Source organism: Dipodomys merriami, unplaced genomic scaffold, assembly GCF_024711535.1.
Source record: "Dipodomys merriami isolate MVZ:Mamm:240054 unplaced genomic scaffold, mDipMer1.0.p SCAF_3, whole genome shotgun sequence".
Taxonomy (NCBI): domain Eukaryota; kingdom Metazoa; phylum Chordata; class Mammalia; order Rodentia; family Heteromyidae; genus Dipodomys; species Dipodomys merriami.
Genome location: NW_027204492.1, coordinates 12,685,658 through 12,702,281, shown reverse-complemented (window position 1 = coordinate 12,702,281; position 16,624 = coordinate 12,685,658).

Below are 16,624 nucleotides of genomic sequence, written 5' to 3'. Positions count from 1 at the left end.
TTCCTTCCTTCCTTCCTTCCTTCTTTCCTTTCCTTCCTTAACTCTTTCCTTTCTTCTTTCTTAATTAATTTGCAGTCCAAACTTCTGTTCTGCCACTGAGCTACACACAGCCCCAGACTTGTCTTCTAGGTAAACAACAAATGTATTCATAGGTGTTACACCAACAATTGGTCTTGTTAGATTGCTATCTCTTGTTCCTGTGCTGGCAAGGTACTTATTTTGTCTTTCTTGAATATGATTAATTTTCTCATAAAATTGTTTAATTATTTCTAACAGCCCTTATGCTAAATAATGAACCCTTGGGTGCACATTTGGATAAGATTTTAAAAGCACTTGCTGTAGTCATATAAAGGGTGTGGATTCCTGATTAGGGTCCTTCAAACACTAACCAATCTCCCCTGGGGTGTGGATTCCTGATTAGGATACTTCAAATGAAAACTAACTGCCCCTAGGGTGTACATTTAAGGCTGACTTACCAATATTATCATTAGGTTTACACTGTTCTTTTTCTTTTCCTACTACTATTTTTCATTAAAGTTTAAATTCTATACACCAACATTTATCGGCTTTAAGTGATCAATTATTTGATAACTTTTGACAAATATTTACAGCGAAGTAAAAGCACTATCACAGATATATTGTAGACCAGACAAGTATTTGCCTCCAAATGTTTCCTCAAATTGCTGTGCAGTCAGTGACACACACACACACACACACACACACACACACACACACACACACACACACACACAGGGGATAGAATATTATGTTATACCTTGAAGCTGCTTAAGGTTTGAGTGGACTGTGGAACTGAACCAGCTGCCATATTTGAGAGGAGAAAGAGATTGACTCCTAGTTATTCAGTAGAGGGTCTGGTTAAGAGACTTTCCACAGGAAATGCCCAGATAGCCCTGCTGAGTTATGAGTAACAATGCTTCAAACAAGAGGCAAGGACAATTTGAAGGTGAAGATGCATGGAGCGTCAGAAAAATACACACGTGCGCGCGCGCGCACACACACACACACACACACACACACAAAACCCTTCTGTATTTCTGTCATTTACATATAAAAAACTGGCTCAACCTACTAGTTATGAAGTAGTGTGAATGAGCAAAAATGATAAGCAATCTCAATGGTCAGAGAATGGAAGGAAGAGTATAAAGATGGGGAAGCAGAGATGGTTGGAAAAAGACAAAGCATTTTCTCCAGATTACACTGAAGAAAAATAGCTATTGCCCTTCAAGTGACCACAGATACACAATCAACTCTGAGGGTCAGAAAACTCAGAGGAGAAAATCACATCAAGGAGCAGATCTTAAAGGGAGAAGGATGCTTTGTCTTCTCAATGGGGGAGGGGGTGTCACACAGTATTGCACTGAGAGTGGATAGTGAGTGGGGCCTTTGGAAGTTATCAAGGAATTATGTCCTATCACACTTCTTCTCTACTTCATGAGTCTTCCCTGCTCCACACCTTATTCCAAATGGTTATAACATTGGTGTTTGCTCTGCCTGTTTCCTACCAGCCTACCTGCCACCCCAATGCCTGGGTAACTCAGGGACCTCTGCTTGCTTAGGTTGCTTGCTTAGCTTGCTGGCTCATGTCTGGTACTCTCCCACTTGAGCCATGTCTCCGACCTTTCCTTTTTCTGGGTATTTTGGAGGTAAGTCTTGTGGACTTTTATGTTCAGGCTGGTTTCCCATTTTGATCCTCTGGACCTCAGCCTCCTTAGAAGCTAGGACTACAGTTATGAGCCACACTCCCTATCATTTTCTCCTCTGGAAGTTTACTTTTTAGTGAACTGAAACAGGCACACTGCTTGAGTTTTGTTTTAATCTTATGTTTTACATCTCCTTTTTTGTTGTTGTTGTTGTCGGTCGCAGGGCTTGAACTCTGGGCCTGGGCATGATCCCTCAGCTCTTCAGCTCAAAGCTAGCGCTCTACCACTTGAACCACAGTGCCACTTCTGGTTTTCTGGTGTATAATTGGAGATAGAGTCTCTACTGCCTGGACTGGCTTTGAACCTCGATCCTCAGATCTCAGCCTCGTGAGTAGCTAGGATTACAGGCGAGAGCCACCTGGCTTTGGATTCTTTTTCACTGACAAATTATATTTTATATATTTTTCAACATGAGCTCATATTTGACAGCTTATATAGTTACCCTAAACAACAGTGATGGCACAGACTGAAATGGAAGGCATTGCTGAAGAGAGTTTGATAAAAGGACTGTTAAGGCAAGTGTGTCACAAGTTTATGGAAGACTGACAAGTGGTCTTGAAGCACCAATATGTGATGGCCATCACTACACCTAAGCTTTCTGGAGCCCAGGCCGGGGGAAGCGAGGATAAGAAAAGGAAGTAGAGAATGCTAACTGGATAAGAAAGCCATTACACAAGAGGCAAGGGGGCCTTTAGTATAAACAAAAGATATAGACAACTCAGCATGGTCTAGAAAAGAAGGATCAGGAGGTATAAGTGTTCTGATCTTACTTTCTTGATCACCTTTTGCTATGATTTCCCATTGTATAAGCACAACTGGAAGACCATTGATGCAGCCAATAAAAGGTTACCAAATAGGGTGGGGAAGCAGGCAGTAAATATCTGTAGAGATACATGAAAGTCAGTCTATCACACCCAGATCAACCTTTTAATACCAGCTATACTTTACCATTGGAAAATGGGTAGAGATCGTGAAATTAAATGACTGGTCTAAAGACTCTATGTTAAGGCTGGGAATGTGGCTTAGTGGTATAGTGGTTGCCTAGCATGCATGAAGCCCTGGGTTCTATTTCTCAGTACCACATACACAGAAAGAGCCAGAAATGGCGCTGTGGCTCAAGTTGTAGAGTGCTAGCCTTGAGCAAAAGGAGCTCAGGGACAGTGTGCCCCAGCCCTAAGTTCAAGCCCAGAACTGGCCAAAAAAAAAAAAAAAGATGCTATTTTAAATTCAAAGATCTGGCTGTTCTTATGAAATTATCTAATATGACCTTTCAAAAAAATCTATTATCCCTTTAGTCATAAGAGAAGCTGACTCTTTCAGGTCAATAATAATTATTATTTTAATATTATTATTATCATTTAGTTGTACAAAGGAGTTGCCATTTAGCAAGGCAGACTATGCATACAATATATCTTGATCAATTTCATCCCTTTTAACATTTTCACCCATCTCTCCCAACGCCCCCCCCCAATCCCTCAATGTTCTTAATTTTGTAGGGTATACCTTGGATACTTTCAGCATAGAACGAGACCATATGTGTTGAAAATAGTTGTCACTAGTTTCAAAGAACAAAATATATTACTTTTAAAAAATCTGTTTCACAACATATATTGTTTTATATCAGCAGTAATCTTTTGTTTACAATGCCAGCATAGATCTTATTTGTGATTTAACTGGTAACTGGACAATTAGAATGCACAGTTCACTTGGAGAATACTTTCCTAATGTTTATACTTGCAATCAGTCATTATTGTTTCTTCCTTTGGGGCTCACTTAATGATGCTGTGAACAAAAGAAAGTCTATCTTCTGTCTTAATAAATACTATATTCGAAACCAGATCATACACCATTTCATTGTTGCAAAATCATTTGCTTCTTGTTCCGGAAATATCATTAAAGGCAACATTGGACTTCTTCCAGTTAATTAGAAAATCTGTGTATCTATTTGTTTCATTGATGAAATCTAGAAATAGATTTTAGACTGTTCAGGAGGTCCTTTGTTACCATTCCTTGGAGGCATATTGTAATAAAAATAATCATTCATAATGAAAATAATCATGGTCAAAGCATGCTTCTTTAATATTGAAAGGACAACATGTTCTAATACTTAAAAAATCTAATCTAGGAAATTCAAATCTCTTTCTCAGGTCTCTGAGGCATTTTCCCTGAAGAAGAAGAGTCCCTCACACATAATCCTGGTGGGATTAGAAGGGTGGTTTTAGTATATGAATAGACCTAGTGGATCACAGATTTAGGTCAGTCCAGGAACAATGTTTATGACACATCTTAACCAATAAATTGGGTGTGTTTGTACATGCCTGTCATCCCAGCTACACAAGAAGTACAAATAAGAGGCTCACAAGGTATAAACATGAGACCTTATTCAAGAACTAACTAAAGCCGGGTGCCAGTGGCTCATGCTATAATCCTAGCTACTCAGAAGCTTGACATCTGAGGATCATGGCTCACAGCCAGCCCAGGCAGGAAAGTCGATGAGACTCTTATCTCCAATTAACCACCAGAAAACCAGAAGTGGCGCTGTGGCTCAAGTGGTAAAGTATTAACCTCTAGCTGAAAAGCTGAGGGACAGTGCCCAGGCCCAGAGTTCAAGCCACACGACCGACAAACAAAAACAAAAACACCTCTACACAACTAACTAAAGCAAAAAGAGCTCAAGTGGCAGAGAGCCTACCTGATAATCATAAATCCTGAGTTCAAACTTCATCACTGAATATGAGTATACAACTAGAGGATATAGTGAAATAAATGCTGTTCAAGTCACTTTTTGTTTATTTTATAAGACCACTAAGGCATTTATAGATACAATACAAAGGAAAAAAAGTGTGATGATCTATTATCACTTGAAATTTGAGTTTTAAACATGTGTACAAAAGTCAAATGAGCACGATTAGATCATATTACTTATTTCTTTACCTGTTCTAGAGTTCTAGTACCTCTTTTCTAAATGTAAAAGCAAATTTCAGAACATTATCTTTCAAATGAGCCCAGCCAGTTGTAGAAGAAACAGCAAAGTATTGTCATTTGCTAAATTTTAAGCCATAAAACTAGGCTCAAAAAAACCCAACCAATTATTTGAATCATATAAAATATTTTCTCTGTCTACAATGAGATTCAAATTAGAAACCAGAAAAAAATGTTTGTCTGGAAAATCTTGCAAAAATTTGAAAATGAAATAACATTTCTATGTAATAAAAAACATCAAAGAAGAAATGAAAGGGTAACTGCATTTAGTGAATGTGAAACATTGGTGAGATTTCAGGTTGAGTGGGTTATTTGTAGCAACAAATAATCTACATTACAAAAGTTGAATCTTCTCCAATTACAGATTCCTATTTCAACCATAGGAAACTGAAAATGGTGGAACAAACTAAAATGTAAATTATATGAAGAAATAATACAAGATTAGAGTGGAGATAATAAAATTAGGGGGTGAAATGGAAATTGAGAAAACAAGTGATTGGTATTTGCAGATGACTGATAAAGTTAATAAAGCACATGCCATTGAAAGTGGAATTTAGGAAGAACAATTTTCTAGATGCATTCAGGATGGATTGCAATAGCTCTTGTATGAATCAGTGACAGAAGGGAAGAGAAAAATCAATTGATTTGATAGGAGAAATAACACAAGCAAAGGAACTAGAGGAGAATGAGAAGAAATTATTAAATCATGTCATGAGCAGTATTCAGTATGCAAGGCAGGAAGAGTATCATTGAGTAGAAGAAAATCTGATTGTTCTAGAAATACTATTCAATACTTTTTGTGCTTTCTTTTAATTATACAGAATGATGGACTTTATTGTGACATTTTCATACACAATCATGTTTACTTCTCACTTCTTACTATCCCCTTCCTCTTTCCAAACAAGTCTTTCCTTTCTTTTTTTAAATCAATTTTCTTTTTTTTAAATTTAATTTTATTGTGAAGGTGATGCACAAGAGGGTTCACAGTTACATATGTAAAGTAATGAGTACGATTCTTGTCGAACAGTGTTATTCCCTCCCCCCTAAGCTCCGCCCCCCCCTCCGCACCAAGTTGTAAAGATCATTTCCAATATATTGTCTTGTGAATAGGGGAGCAACAAAATGGTGAGACAAAGGACAAAGGGCAAACCAATACAACAGTCCTTCTTTCACTCATTCTAGGTAAATAATTGTATTCTGCTAAACTCACCCAATGTATACTTAAAAACTGACCTCTACTTACTTACACATTAGTTCTTCATTGCTTTCAAGACTAGGATCTAAAATCTACAATATCCAAAACCTTCGATGTTCTGGTCCCTTCTTCACTCTCCAATCCAATTTCCTTTCCCTCCCTCTTTCCCTCCCTCCCTCCCTCCCTCCCTCCCTCTCTTCCTTCCTTCCTTCCTTCCTTCCTTCCTTCCTTCCTTCCTTCCTTCCTTCCTTCCTTCCTTCTTTCCTTCCTCCCTCCCTCCCTCCCTCCCTCTCTTTCTTTATTTTGCTGGTTCTGGAGCTTCAACTCTGGGCCTGGGCACTGTCCCTGAGCCTCTTTGTGCTTAAGGTCAGCACTCTACCACTTGAGCCATACCTCTACTTCTGTTTTTTTCTAAGTAATTTATTGGAGATAAGAGTGTCAGACTTTTCTGCTAGGGTTGGTTTCTAACTACAATCCTTAGATCTCAGTCTCCTGAGTAGTTAAGATTACAGGCATGAGCCACCAGGGCCCAACTTGCAATCTCTTTTTGTGCCATTTCCTGCTCTAGCTGTGTTGTATCTCACTTTCTGTGACTTTATACTCCATCACTGATATTATACCTCTTGATTCAGGTTGATATTCTACTCATGTGACAAGACTCAGTTTAGGTGTCATCTCATTTAGGAAAACTTTTATAATCATCACAGTCTAGATTAGTATCACTATTAAGTACTTCCATAACACTTATTGCTCTCTCTTATTACATCTCAGCATCTAGTGCAGCTCCTGGGACATTGTAGGTGGTCAAAATGTATTGAATGAGTAAATGCATGAGTGAATGAACAAACTGATATACATATAAGAAAGTAAGTAATTAGTCTGGTCAATACCCCTGGAAAGCAGTTGTCTAAGTTTGGTTGGTGCAAAGAGCAGCTTGTAAAAGAAAAATAAGAGAATTTGTTTTTTATGTGTGAAACACATAAAAAATAATTTGATTGTAGGAAAAATATGCTGACATTGGAAGATCATTGACCTAAGCACTAACTACAAAACAGTGCTAAATTTCAAAAGTAACCTATTACCTTTCCTTATAGCAGTAGCCATGGCTCCTAATATGGAATAGTTACTGCACTGATCCACAGTGTTAGTGGCTACTACCATTGGGTTGACTTCTAAATAGCCCTCTCCCCAAATTTCTAATGGCCTGTGCATTTCAGTGCTTTTAATGTGTTCAAGTAAAAACTGCTCCTTTGGATCCAAATTAGGGGATTTTTGTTTTGAAAAAAAAAATGCAGAGCATACGTCTAGTTTTTAATGCATGGAATTATCTTTTAGATTTCTCTTTCATATCTGGCTCCACGAGCAGAATATGTTTTGAAGATTCTACACTTTTCTCAAAAGGCTTCTAAAACAAAAGCAAGGTTATCAATTCAGTTTAGGCTATTAAATGTGCTTTATCTATTCCAGTCTGTTGCTGTGGAAATAGCTACAACACAGGAGCCTTGGCAATATGACAAGCAATTAAGACACCAAGATGTTTAGCCATGTATGAGTATTTTCTCACAGCGAGACCTCAAACTTAGCTTGCCACTGACATTGTTAGTCATTGAATCAATTACACAAGATGAGGTTGGCAGGTGTAATTAGATATTTCTGTGGTGATTATGTATGGCCTGCCATAGAGACCATCAGCCTGTTACTTGGCACTCAGTTAAGCAGTCACTTGTGTACAAAGTATTTGGAGTCACAGATCCTCATTGCAGTGAAGAAAATCCCAAATAAAGTAAAAATCCATGGCCAAATCTATGTAATGTCATTGGGTTGAGGCCCATTGCCATTATCCTTGGAATGATGTCCAGCTGCCAGATGTTTATGCCCTCACATGTTCTAGAAACTATGCAGAGTTATATGAGACAGGAGTGAAGAGAACAGTTGATAGTAAAAGTACCAGATGTGTGACTGAAATCAAACCCATGTTAGTAATCTGTTCAGAAATAGAAGACACATTTTAAAACATTCAGATAAATTTTTGTGTAGATACAATTTGGGTGTTTTCTTTTTTTTTTTAATCAATTCAAACAATTTAGATTCTGTGGAGAGAGGAACCCAGACAATATAGTTTCAGACATGACTTGCTTTTCCCATGTAATGTCTCTGTTAGAAAATTTTAAATTTGCCTTAAGAGATGATTATTTTTAATAGTCTCATTTTTCCCTGTTAGATTTTTTTGAAAATGTAGAATCAAACCAAATCAGCTTCAAAGTGTTTCACAGAGAACAAGGTACATGATTTAAGAAATGTAATTGTCTTTTTCATTTCTCCTCTGTTTTACCATGGTGTTCCTCAAAGGCAAAATATTTTTGTCATTAATGAAATCTTAATTAGCATATGTCTAGAGCAGTGTTCCATACTGATCTGGGTCAAAGACACCTATGATACATCTGTGTTACCAGAGGGTTAAGTTGAGCTCTGTAAATTAGGTCTGTGCTCCATGTGTGAGCTTATTGGGAGATATCCAGCAGGGATCAGCAAATGCATAGATTGTATCCATATTGTCATGGCTGTTTTCAACCTAATTTTACAAATGTAACTGTCCTCAAGAATCCCAAGAACATGAAAGAAGTGGGAAACAAATAAAAACGGAAAAGAAAACAAACACACAATTAGTCAAATGGTGCCATTTACAACTGTGCCAACCTTCAACAGTTCCACTTACAAAAGGGATGCACTTGGTGGAGTACGTTCAATTTGAAAATGCTGCCACGGGTGCTGGAGGAGAATTCTGCTGAAGATCTGGTCCTTCAGGGAACTGAGTTTACCTACAGAAAGGTAAAACTGCTTATCTTCTTGCTTGCAAAACTGAGGGGTATGAATTAGAAATGCTGTTGGCGTTTATGGTAAGAGAAGATGAATACAACTAGAACAGTCAGGAAAGGCCACTCCAAGGAAGTGGCACAGGAGACAGCAGTTTGTGGGTGTTGATGGGAAAAAGAAAGGTGAAGGCATTTCCACTGAGAGGAACAGCTTGAAGCATGGAGTGAAGCCAGAAGTAAGCAGATTAAGTTCAGGAATCAGTGAAGAAACCTTCCTGTTTGGAACACAGGGTTTGTGTTTATGAGTGTTGAGACATAAGTTCAGAAAGTGTGAACAGTGCTTGTCGTATCAGGTCTTACAGGGTAAATCGTTTTTTTTTTTTCCTCCTCTTTTCCTGCAGGCTAAACCTTGATTGTGTAGCACATGTGAGTCACTGAAAAGATTTGAGAAGAGTTACACACACAAAATAAATTTTATTAGATGGCTGCTTGGGTGATTGTACCAAAGTTGTTCTCCAGAGAATTTGCTAGACATATGAATTCTTTTTTTTTTTTTTTTTTTTGGGTCCGGTCGTGGGGCCTGAACTCTGGGCCTGGGCGCTGTCCCTCAGCTCTTCAGCTCAAGGCTAGCGCTCTACCACTATGAGCCACAGCGCCACTTCCGGCTTTTTTCTTTTTGCTTATGTGGTTCTGAGGAATCGAACCCAGGGCCTCGAGCATGCAAGGCAAGCGCTCTACCACTGAGCCACCTTCCCAGCCCCGACATATGAATTCTTAAGCCCTACTCCAGGGCTACTGAATTGAGATTCTGAGAGTAGGGTGTAGAGCTGTGTGGTTTAACAAATCCTTCAGGAGAGTCTGAAGGACTCTCAAATTTGCGAGTCAGCCTGTGTTCCACAAGGGATTGAGGGATTTAGGGAAGCAAGCCATGATGGATTGGTTTGGGCCATTCCCACTCCCTCAGGAGATACCAAAATCCACAGATGCTCATGGAAAATGATATTTGTATTGTGCATTTAATCTGCTCACATCTTCCACAAGGTTTTATACATTTTACTTTTCATATTTATTTTTTTTAGTGGTAATGGGGATGGAATCCAGGACCAGCCAACATACTAAGCAGGCTTTCTCACTGAGCTATGGAGTCCACCCTTGTAAACGAACTTTTAAGTCATCTCTAGGTTACTTATCATACCTAATACAATATAAATGTTAAAGAGTTGGCATATTAGTTGCTCAAGAAAAATGTTTGAGTATATTCACTTCTCTCTGTTTTTTTTTTCCATCTGACTCTGGGTCTGTGTTGGATTGCATTCATGGATTATATCAGTGGATATACAGATTGAGTTGTACATATTTAGGAATTTTAAGATGCTCTTGTATTTTTCAGTCTTCTGGGCTATAAGATTCCAAACTGGGATCCTCATCTTACCAGATAAATAAATCATACACTTGACAGTATGATCTACTGATTTTCTCATTTTTATAGTAATTAGCTATTGGTTGGCTTATGCCGATGCATGTAAATCCATATATTACTAAGCCTGTGAGAAGACAGGATCGTCTGCAAATAGAATGTCTTGGTGACTGGAATTTTTAAAGAACTTTAGAATCTTTCTACCAGCTCACCAGGTAGCTATTTATCTTCTCCCTACCTTTTTCTCTGTGATGTCTGTCATTACAAGATCCTCCAGGTTTTTTTCATAGAGGCTAGTCATGATTCATCCATATAACACTACGGGAGATTCTTGTCTCTCTGATAACCTGTTGTTAATTTCTCCAATGCCATTTTTATGGGCACCATGTGTTTTGGATTTCCTTCAGTTTAAAGTCATGTTTATTGCATTTGGGAGTTTGGGACAGGGGATCCCCACACCTTGTCATGGAAGCTATGTCTGCATGGTACTAGCCCCATTGGCCAATCTGGTCAAGTGAAGGCTTGCAGATAGTGCTGGGAAGAGCAACTTTGGTAAGTGGAGGTTCACCATTGAGTAATGGAAGTAGTTTAATTGCTAACATCTCCTAGTCTTCCTACTCTTTTTTGGCTAAAAAGAATGCAAAGCTAGTGTCTTGACACTTAAGAAGCAGTACATGACACTTTGGAGTCAAAAGATTGGAGTTGGAAGGTGGTAGAAGGGCTCAAGGGGTCGATCATCTGTCTAGCAAGCGTGAAGCTGTGAGTTCAAAGCCTGCTTCAAGAAAAGGGTTGGAGTTTGAATGTCCTGCACAAACTGAGATATATGACCTTGAACAACTTAATCTTTTTGTAAAGTTGAGGGCAATAGTGTTTCAAAGGGAGGTTGTATATAACCTTTGCAAGCCATGGAATACTGTGACAGGATACTCTGCAAGGGTAATTGCTTGCTGTAGTATCAATGATGTGATATTTCATTAGGCAGCAGAGACAACAGAACAGAAGAGACATTGCAGGTGTGCCAGGACTTGATACATATGCCTTCAATCTGAGCTACCGACAGTTTCAGTTAGTAGCATTTTTTTCTGATCCATGGACTAGTGTCTTTTGATGGTTGACTGAATGTAAGGGTAATTTGGCTACATAAACAACATAAGGGCAGTTTGTCTATATAATGAATGGTTCTGAGTGTCTTTGTGTTCATTATTTTCCTTGACTTGCTTAGAATCCCCAAATATCAGACATTCAAAGATGTTTAGAGAACAAATAAGAATTTTACTGTAGGATGAGAGAAGGGATGTAGTTCGGTTGTAGAGTACATGCTTAGCATATACAAGGCCCTGGGTTCAGTCTCCAGTACTGTATCCCTCCTCTAGTCACCTAAGTCCCTAGAGAATACCAACTAAAGGATGAGCTAATCACAAAATGACCCAACTGATTTTTTTTGTGCCAGTCTTGGGGCTTGAACTCACAGGTTGGGCACTGTCCCAGAACTTTTTTGCCCAAGGCTAGTATTCTGCCACTTGAGCCACAGCTCCATTTCTGGCTTTATTGGTACTTAATTGGAGGAAGAGTCTCATGGACTTTCCTAACAGGGCTGGCTTCGAACACCATCATCAGATCTCAGCCTCCTGAGTAGCTAGTATTACAGGTGTGATCCACCAGTGCCCAGCTCCAATTTAATTTTTTCAAAGACATTCCATTCAGGGGACAGCGTGGTGTTGTGAAAACAATGTTTAGAACAACACGAATCAGAGTTTGAATTCTGCATTAATCTATTCTCTGAGGCTCAGTTTTCTCTTGTATAAAATAGGGATTATATTAGAACCAACTTCATAAGGTTTTTTTTGTAAGAATTAAAAAATACATTACCTGGGCATCAGTGACTCACATCTGTAATTCATATTATTATTCATGAGGCTGAGATCAAAGGATCACTGTTTGAAGCCAGCCCAAGCAAAAAAGTCTGAGACCCTGTCTCCAGTTAACCGGCAAAGCAAAAAAACAAAGCAAAAAAGAAAACCAAATTAGAGATGTGGCTCAAGTGGGAGAGCACCATCCATGAGCAAAAAAATGCTAAGTGAAATGCAAGGCTGTGAGTTCATATTGGCACAGAGGAAAATAAAAAAAAATAAATCCATACATAAATACATACACATTGCTAAATCAACTTATGGGACCATCAACAGATGAATGAATAAAGGAAAATTGTATATGTACACAGTGTAACACTATGTAGTTACACAAAAGGATGAAATCCTGTCACTTGGGACAACACAAGGGACCTGGAATTGAAATAAGCTAGGTTCAGAAAGAAAACCACCCATGCTCGTATTCACATGTAGAATCTAAAGTAACCTCACAGTTTAGAAAAGAATAGAAATTACTAGAGGCTGTGTCATGGAGGCATGTAGAAAGAGATGCTGGTCACTGTGTAATGTCATAAAAAGGAATAATGTCTAGTTTTTGATGAAGAAAATTGAATATAGTTAGCAGTGATGCACGTCCATCTCAAAACACCTAGAGATGACGTTTCTGAGTATATTCTCAAGAAAGAAATGACATAAGTTTAGGGCTGGGAAGGTGGCTCAGTGGTAGAGCGCTTGCCTTGCATGCTTGAGGCCCTGGCTTCGATTCTTCAGCACCACATAAGCAAAAAAGAAAAAAGCCGGAAGTGGCGCTGTGGCTCAAGTGGTAGAGTGCTAGCCTTGAGCTGAAGAGCTGAGGGACAGTGCCCAGGCCAAGATTTCAGGCTCCACTACCAGACCCCCCAAAAAAACTAATCAAAAAGAAATGACATAAGTTTAAGGTGGTGAATATGTTAATTACCCTGATTTAATTATTACTCAATGGATACATGAATCAAAACACTACGTTATACACAAATCTGCATGTAAATGTATATAATCATGTGTACATGGTTAAAACAAATGTTAAGAAATACAGTGGTCTTGAAGAGTATCTGTAAGTGCTGGTTCAAGTTTTCAAGGACACTAGTGGGCTGCCATTAGTTCTCAGGATCTATTCTTTCACACACTCCTGCCAAGTCCTAAGGGTTTTATAGTATTGAAAACATTTGATAAGATAGATAGAATTCCAAGACTTACTATGATGGCTAATATTACTAAAAGACATAAGAACATAGGGATTCAACACTTGCTTCCTATTTTTCTAAGTGTATTATTTGCAACAAATAAGGGCTCCTAATTTCCTGCAGTGCCTTAGTCTGGAATTGGAGGCATTCAATTTGTAGTACATTTATGGTACTCATAGTATCTAAAGATACTATGAATTTGATCTCCCACTAATTCTCTGAATGGTGCTCTGGTCAATTTGGTTTACATATTTTTTCTGCAAACCCATTGAGCACTTCCTACTTCTACATTTGTTCTTTTTACCTGCCTCTGTGCCCTCACCCTGACCCCTGGCATGTGCAAGCTCTAGCTTTAGGATCCTCCTTCATAGAGTCTTGCTTGATCATTTTATCCTCTAGGAATCAGTTCATCCCTTAAATTCTTAGAGCATTATTTTGATCTATACTAGTTGAATGATGGGAGGATGGGCTGGATGAATGACTAATGCCTATATCAATCTTCAACTAACTCAAGTCTGTGGCTAAGCATCTGCTGGATGGGAAGACCTCTTTCACATTTGGTTCAGACAAAGGTACAAATACGATTTCTTGCACTGAACTATATAAGCCTCCTGAGAGAAGAGATGGTAGGAGGCCATACAGAGAATGTTTTAAGGGTGTTATTTACAGTACTAAGATATACATCTGGTTGCTTAGATGAAAAACTAAGCATATTACCCGCTCCCCCAAATTGGGCCCCAAACATTACCTTTTGGAGGTTTGGATTTTCAGCTTACCTCAAAGGCCCATGTGTTGGAAGTTTGGTTCCCAGCTTGGTGCTACTGGAGATAGTAAGGCCTATAAGACATGTGGCCTGATAAGAAGTCTTTTGTTCATTGGGAATATGCTCCTTTGAAGATGATAATGGGCCACCTTCCACCTGCTTTCTCATCCTGTCATTCACTTCCTTGCCACAAGGTGAGAATTTTTGTTCTGTCTTGTGTTCTTGTCCAAAGAAACTAGGCCAAGCAATCATGGACAGGAAATTTCTAAAACTGTGAGCCAATATGAACATTTTGCTCCATAAGTTGATTATCCAAGATATTCGTTATAATGATGGAAAACTGACTTAAAAAAAAGCATTTATATCTAGTTGTACATGGAAAAAGGGCAAAGCACCATACATAGTTTGAGCATCTACTTGGCAACAGCACCCTTCCAGAGAGCTTTAAATGCCATTATTGAAAAGCCTTGCTTCCAATTAGTTGTGTTCTTCATTTCTTTGCTCCAATCAACATTGCATGCAGTGTCCAGCTTATAGTGGGGGCGAAATAAATGTCGAACAAATGAATTCATGACTAAATGAATGAAATCATGCAAGGCTCGTAATGTACTCTTTAATACCTTCCAGAAATGAAAAGAATAAGCTTCAATTTAACATTGTAGTCAAAGATTAAAAAGAAGTCCCTTGTCTTTGAGCCAGTCATTGCACTGCCCTTTTGTACTGCTTTATGAAGTTGTTAAAAAAAAGTTTTCCTTGGAAAACTTTCACCAAGAAACTACCTAATGGGGGCCAGCTGCAGCTCCAGGTTTTATGAACACTTTGATAGAAACCACATTAAATAGCAACACTAGTTCACACATCAATTTTGCCATGTTAAATCCAAACTTTGGCATGTGGACAGTTCAAGCGATATGGACTTATCATTGTTATTGTGGCATATATATGTGTGTGTGTGTGTGTGTGTGTGTGTGTGTGTGTGTGTGTGTATATATATATATATATATATATATATATATATATATATATGTATATATAATTCAGTTTGGTTCAGTCATTAAGCAGACATAAAGAAAAAGAATGTCCAAGTGTCTTAAGAAAAGTCATCCTGGTCACAAAGATTTTTTTTCTATTTTCAGATTTCAGTGAAGCAGATTAGGGTCAGTAATTACCAGAGAAATACTCAACTAGATCCCTAAGTGGTAGTAGTAGTGGTTGGGTTGTTTCTTCTCATTACATGTTTTGGTAGTTGTGTGGCCTCTTCAGCACTGACAAGCTTTTTCTTTTCTTTTGCTCATTGCCACTGCTTTGGTATTTCCCTTTGGTGCAATCTAGGGGACTTCATTGGTTCCAGATGTCTCACCCTTTTGCCTCTATTGGCACCCAAGTGGGAGAAGGTACAAATGGCCCAGCAACCACTTAATAGATCCAGATGGAGAAAAAAGTAGGCGTGTCTTTTGAGCTACAGAAACTTAGGTTAGAGCTGTGATTTTCTGTGCTATAGCTAAACCACTTATGTGGGAATAATTCCAGTTTCTTCATTTGTAAAATCGGGGTAACTAGTAGCCTATGGGTTGTTAATCTGGGTTGAACAGTGCATTAGAACAGATATTTAGAACCAGGAAGTTTTAAGTATGTCTCCTAGCTTCATTTTCTATTACAGCATTAGCGTGATCTTTTCTAAACTTCAGATTTGTTCATCTAGAAGTTGGGGTAAATAGTTTTTCACAGGGCTGGGGTGGGGATTAAATGAGGCATACATAGTGTTTGACATAATGTAGGTACACTATGGTGACAGCTATTGTGATTGCTTTATAAGAAAGACAAAAAAAAACCCAACAAGGTGTCTGGCTGACTGTGAGGGAAGTTTACGGTGAAAGATGATTTTCATTCAGTGGTTTTTCAATGAGGGGAAATATATTTCTCAAGTTCCAGTGATGTTTGGGGGGAAATTGCTACTATTATATATAGTGGGCAGACGGCAGGGAAGTAGCTAAAGATGCTATATTATACACAGAAGCTTCTTTATCCCTAATCTGAAATTATCTTCTACAAAATGTAAATAATGCTGCTGTGGAGAAAACCTGCTTGAATTTGGAACACAATTTACTAAGTTTTACTAGCAAATTTACTGGCTTTATTTTCATCTATGTATGCATGTATGTATGTATGTATGTATGTATGTATGTATTTATCTATCTATCTATCTATCTATCTATCTAATATATTTCTTTTTTATCTCTCTTTGATTCATTGGGATTAAGTTGTGTACTTTAGAATGTCAAGTTTATCTATGATTGTATCCTTTATCAGGACAAGGCTTTCTTTTATTTTTAATTTTTTTTGCAGTTGTATCGCCTACTATCCTCTGTTGTCTTTCCCTAGCATATTTATTTCTTGGCTACACAAATATAGATGACCAGATTATTTTAGAATTTGTAGCCTAATTCTTTTCAATGACAATCCACTAAACGAGATCACTCTATCTCTGAAAGTCAACCAAGCACTGTCCAATATCCTGGTTGGACTACTTTCTTTTCCTTAAAGACAAGCAAGGGACAAACACAGCTTGATAACACCTGAGCCTCACAGGAGTGGGATAGATTTACTTGTAGATGTGTTTGGCTCTTCAAGTTAACCAACCT